This window comes from Talpa occidentalis, unplaced genomic scaffold, assembly GCF_014898055.3.
Source record: "Talpa occidentalis isolate TD23 unplaced genomic scaffold, MPIMG_talOcc4v2.1 talOcc4.9, whole genome shotgun sequence".
Lineage (NCBI taxonomy): Eukaryota > Metazoa > Chordata > Mammalia > Eulipotyphla > Talpidae > Talpa > Talpa occidentalis.
In genome coordinates this window covers 117,634,368-117,640,367 of record NW_023605305.1, presented here as the reverse complement: position 1 = coordinate 117,640,367, position 6,000 = coordinate 117,634,368, and positions in this window count along the sequence as shown.

Sequence of the window (6,000 nt, the reverse complement as noted above, 5' to 3'; positions counted from 1 at the left end):
CCTGGCTTCCTGTGGGAGGGTCAGCTCCCCCCTGCAGGACCCTCAATTTAAGGTAACAAGGTCAGTGTCCTCGGCCCAGCAGAGAGTTCCCAACAGACCAGGGAACTGAGGGGTCCCATGGAAGGGCCCTAACACCTGGCAGATGGGGATCCTGTGATAGTCACTAGCAGGGCCCAGCCCACCTACGGCTGCAAGGGTTGATGGGAATTCTGAGGATACAGGGTGTTCCCGATACCCGCATGGGCTCCAGGCTGCAAAGACCTGGGGTCCCATCTCAGGAAGCTCCAAGATCAGAGACTAAACCTGCCTCAACTTCCTCCTCCTCAGACACCAGCCTCTGCCCCCGACTCCTGCAGGAAGATAATAAGTAAATCCACTTTTTCTACTTACACCACCATCCCCGGTGAGGCCTCCTCCAGCCTCCCTGGTTCCCCTCACAGTTCTGTCAACCGTGTTATGAGATAATTTAAAATAAGAGTGTCGTGATGGAGCCACGACCTCAACTTTCCCGTTACTCCTTGGTGAGGCTCCCCTTCATTAGTCTCCCCACAGCCGACTTCATGGCTTGGTTCCTCAGACTGTATATGACGGGATTAAAGGTGGGGGGCACCACCGTGTAGAACATAGAAATGACCAGGTCAGACAGGGACGGAGTCTCTGAGGTCGACTTCAGATAAGCAAAGAATCCAGTGAAGAGATACAGCACCACAACCAGCAGGTGGGGAAGGCAGGTGGAGTAGGCCTTGGCCTTCCCTTCTGTGGATGGGATCTTCCTGACAGCAGAGAAGATGTGGACATAGGAAATGACGATGAAAATGAAACAGCAGGTTATTAACACCATGTCAATGAGCATGGGCACAAGTTCATTCATTAAATTTCCTGAGCAGGAAATAGCCAATAACTGGGGGATGTCACAGAAGAACTGGTGGACCACGTTGGACCCACAGTAGGACAAGGAGAAGGTTCCAGCTGTGTTCAATGCAGCATTGAGACCCCCACCCAGCCAGGACACAGCTGTCAGCTGCACACACCTGTCCCTGCTCATGAGGACCTCATAGTGCAGGGGGTGGCAGATGGCAGCATAGCGGTCAAGGCTCATCACCACAAGGATGTAAAACTCTGCAGCACCTGAAAGAATCAGCACAAAGACCTGGAGGACACAGCCCGGGAAGGAGATGGAGCTGCTGTGCCTCAGAGAGTTGGCAATGGACTTGGGGACCGTGGCTGAGATGAGGCAGAGGTCCGAGAAGGACAGACTCCTCAGGAAGAAGTACATGGGGGTGTGGAGGTGCCGGTCCAGGGTGGTGATGAGGACGATGAGCCCGTTCCCCAGCAGGGCGCACAGGTAGACCAGGGAGAAGAGCAGCGGGTGCAGGAAGCCCATGGTCCCCTGGGTGGGGAAACCCAGGAGCACGAATTCTGTCACGGCCGTGAGATTCGTCACCCCTGGAGCCATCATCTGTATGAGTGTTGAGAGGAAGAAATCACCACCGCCCCGTCTCCCCAGGTGAACATAACTGGGGCCTTAAGTCAATCTCAGCAGCTCCTCAGCGCCCACACGCCTGGTCCTCCCGAGTCTCATCCCCAGTCACCCTCCGAGCAGCGCCGTCCTGTCAAACCACTGCATTTTCTGCTCTTCTGAAGCAAACCGTCACATTGTCCAAAAATTCATCTGAGGGACACTGAGGATGGCCACTTCCCCTCCCCTCAGAACCCCCCAACTGTCCTCCCCTGTCTGTCACTGACCCGCCCAGCACAGCGGACTGAGCCGTCCCGCTGCCCCCACACCCCAGCCCCTCGGGGTCCCGGGTCAGGCCCATCAGAGCCGCGGCCACTTCTGAGCAGGAGACTCACTGATCCTCCCCCTCCACCTAGAACCTGTCACCCACGCTCTGCCCTCGAGACACTCCCTGTGGAAACCGCTAATGCCACGCGTGTCGAGGCTCAGTGGGCTCTCAGCAGCCGCGTTCCCAGCACAGGCCCCACACGCTCCTGCCAGAGCTGCTCAGGCCCACGTCCTGCGCTGCTTCTCCGCTCACTGTCCCCACGTTCCGCCTCCGTGCGCCCAGGCTGGGGCGCCGGCCACCTGCTCGTCACGTCGTGATGTCCCATTAAAGGACCTTCCTCCACCTCTAGTGTCTCCCGCAGAGTCTCCTCCCGGGTCACCCCCACACGTCCCTCCTGCAGGAGGGGCTCGTCCACCCCGGGTCCCTCCCGGCCCCTCTGTCCCCCTCAGACTCAGGCACGTCTGTGCAGGGAGGAGGCCGCTCCGGGGCTGAGCCGGACGGTCTGTGCGTGTGGCTGTCCCTGCCGGTCCCAGGGCCCCGGGGTCCCCCGGGTGCGGGTTTGTTCCTCCCCCAGGCCCGTGCGTGAGTGGGGACGCCTGGACACGGGGCTTCCCTGCCCTCTCTCTCCTCCTCCCCAATCTCCCCCTCTCCCTCTCTGTGGGGTGGCGGAGGGGCAGGCCCTGGGGAGGCAGGACTTTGAGGAGAATGTGCTGATATGAAATAACTGTGACAGGTTCGTGGAAAAGACCCAGATGTTTTAATGGAAAAGGGAATCACTGAGCACAGGCTGCGGTCCAGGGCCTGGGATTCTTCCGAGTGACGTGAAACTCAAATGTCTCACGACAGCTACACAAGCCGCGTCTCTGCCCGGGCCCTGATCAGCTGCGGGGACCCCTTCCCGTCACAGCGTGAGACGGTGTCCTGCGCGGAGGGTGATGGGTCAGATCCCCCCGAAGCGCGTGTCCAGTGACGGACACAGTCGCGGCCGCGCCACGTGTTGAGAGAAAGATCCGTCTCCCCAGACGCTGCCTCGAGCCCCTTGACTGTCGCTCCCCTGACGCCGCGGCCTGCTGGCCATGGACATGCCCAGCACCCCGTCCTCAGAGCAGCCCCGCCCCAGGGAGGGGGGGTGCTCCCCGTGAGAGGGGCCCTGTGTCTGCTCCAGGTCTCCACTCCCTGCCCCCCCACACCCCAGCCTTCCCGTCCCCCCGGGCAGGACAGGACATTTGGGTCTGGAGGGAACCGGCTCCTTGGAGCGCGGGACCCCTGCGGCCCGGAGCCAGGCTGGGCTCTTCGTGGCCCCGTCCCCGCCAGCAGCGTCCCTGGACTCTCCCGCGAGTCCCCCCGTGGCTGCGCGTCCCTGACTGTCGTGGCTCTTTCCTTTCTGGCTCCTCCCTGTGCTCCGCGCCCACGGCACAGGCGTGAGCCGCGATGGTCACATAGGCCACAGGGAAAATTCTAATATAAGTGTGTTCAAAGAAACATCTCTTGAACACCTTCAATTACGGAAGAAATTATTTTCCCTCATTGAGACTCAACCCCCGATGATATGGCTGTGGACACTGAGCAACTTGTGCTTGTTTAGAATTCATTAGTTTTCATTATTTATAAAATGAATATTTTTACCACCATGCTTGCTCAATCTTGAAATCTGAAATCTTTCAAATCTGAATGGATTCTCCCCTGCAAACGGCTGGGGGCAGATACCTGCAGTCTGAGGGGGGAAGTTCCCGCTGCCGTGTCGAGTCTCTGTCCTGAGGGTGTCCCCATGGCGGGACAGAGGGCGTCCCGGCCTCTCACTCCGTGGTCGGGGCTCGTGGGGAGCCTCTGAGCATCACAGGATGTTCCCCCCCATCCTGCGCCGCCTCCTGGACAGAGCAGGGCCTCAGGGCTGGGCTATTTGAGCTCTGGAGCTGGCGTCCGCGGGTTGGACACGGTCCAGATTCCAGCCCTTGGGGACCCTCCTCCCGAGGGAAAGTGTGTGTTTACTTGACTGTGTTAATTGGAGCGTCCTGCAGCACATCCCTGTGATAATTAGTGCGCTGAGTGTGCCAGAGGCAATTTTGTTAATTTTCAACACCTGTGTGGACAGGACACTTTTTATTCCTCTCCAGGGTCCATCGTTTGCACTGACCAGCCGCGTGTGGGCCCGTCGTCGTCGTCGTCAAAGCCACATGATGAGTCACGTCCAACGGGAGCGGAAAATCACTGTCACCCACTGTGGGCCCTTCCCAGGGGACCTGGGAGGTGGGTGGGGAATGGGGAAGAGGTGGAGACAGGAATTCAAAGAAAGGAAGGACTGGAAGGAGGGAAGGAGAAAGGGCGCAGTGGGAGGAAAGATAAGGGGAAACTCACAAGGGATGACCTTGGGGAAGAAAATCAAATCTTTTGATGAACACAATTTTTTTTGGTGTCTTAAAAATTGTTTATTGATTGAGTTCTGTTCTATTTTCTCCTCTCGACACTACTGCACTGACACCTCGGTTGTCCCTCTGCTGGAATAACTTTGCCTTTAGTCTCAACACAGCAGCCTGCAGCTGTGGGTGTCTGCACGGGGGTCACGTCACTTGGGTTTCTCTCATGATTCTGGTGACTTCGTGTATTTGCAAAGTCAGTTATTCCATTTTGAGTTTATTATTTATTTATTTTTTAAAAATGTTTTTTTTTTTTTTTTTAATTTACACAAGCACTGGGAACAGTCAGAAGCGCGGGAGGGTGAGAGAATCCACCAGAGCCAGAGCGGGGAGCAGCGCAGGCAGAAGGACCGAAGGACACTGCTGAGGGGAGCAGCGGGCGACAGGAGAGGTCTGCGCGCCATGTGGGACCCTTGCTGGGGGCCAGGGATCGAACCTGCGCTGCAGAGACTGCGGGCAGCTTCGCAACCCAGCACTCAACCCAGCGCCACCGGGGAGGCCCTTGAGTTTATTTTTGCGTGGGGTGTGAGGCCGTGGCCGAGGTTCACTCCCGCCCGTGTCCGGGTGTCCCAGCGCCCCTGGCTGCGGGGGGTTCCTCACTCCAGCTCCGGCTCTTGTCACAATCACCGTCCACAGAGATGTGGGTTCATTTCCGGTCCTTCCAGTCCCGTGGTCTGTGTGTCTGTGTGTTCCGGCACGTGCGGTCTCAGGGGGACAGCTCTGGGGTGTAGGGTGAGTCTGGAGGTGCGATTCCTCCCGTCCTCCTCATCTTCGTCAGCAGAGCTTTGCCTTCCCACATGAATTTTGGGAAGGTTTGTCCCATGTCTGCGTAGAAGGCCAGTCATTTTGCTGGGGCCGCATTAGATCCCTGCATCCCCTCGTGAGGACACCATGGGGACCAGCTGACTCTCCACCCGCGAGCAGGGACTCTCTCTCCACGTCCTTGTGTTTCCATTCCTTTTGACGATGTCTTCCTCTTTTCTTTGTCTTTTCCCTCCTTCATGGAGTTTACTCCCGGGGCTTCTTCTTTTGAGATGTCATCGTGAAGGCAATTGTTCTTCTTCCCCTCCTTCCACTTTGGGTTCACTGGGTGCCTTTCTCTTGCCTAGAGGCTGCCCCTGGCCTGCGAGACGCTGTCGTCCACAGTGGCTGTGAGGGTGGACGTGCCAGCCTAGGCCCAGATCTTATTGGAAAAGCTTCGGGTCTCACACCGGGGATGCTGTGACCTGGGGCTGCATCACACGCGGCTTTCATCCTGTGTAGACTCTGCGTCCACCCGGCTGCTCAAGGGTCTCACCGTCAGTGGATCTGGAGTCTCTTTAAATGCTTTCTCTGCGTCTGCTGAGAAGATCCCGTGGGCTGTGTCTTTCTGATGCTTCATGTGCGGAGCCACCCTCGCGTCTGTACTATGGACTCCAGTTGGGGCGCCCCTGCCTGCCTGCGACTCCGCAGTCTTTTCTCTTCACAAACCTTTTCTCTCAGCACAACTGGCCCCGCAGCTCTCCCGCCACCCGCGACTCTGCAGCTGCGCCTTCCTCTCTCTCCCTTGCCTCATGGGCCGATGGTTTAAATGCAACACAACATAAATTTCGTTCCCTCTCATGGCACATATTCGTGTCAGTGCGCTGTTGTTGTGGTTGCTCTCATTTATTGCATAGTTTTGCATCCTTTTTCACCAGAGAAAGTGGCCTTTTGTGTGTGTCTTTGTCATCGATGTGGATATTTAGAGTAATGGAGGCTCCATAAACCGTGCTTGGAAGTGTTCCCTGTCTCGGTGTCAGTCAGAGGAGTTTTAACTG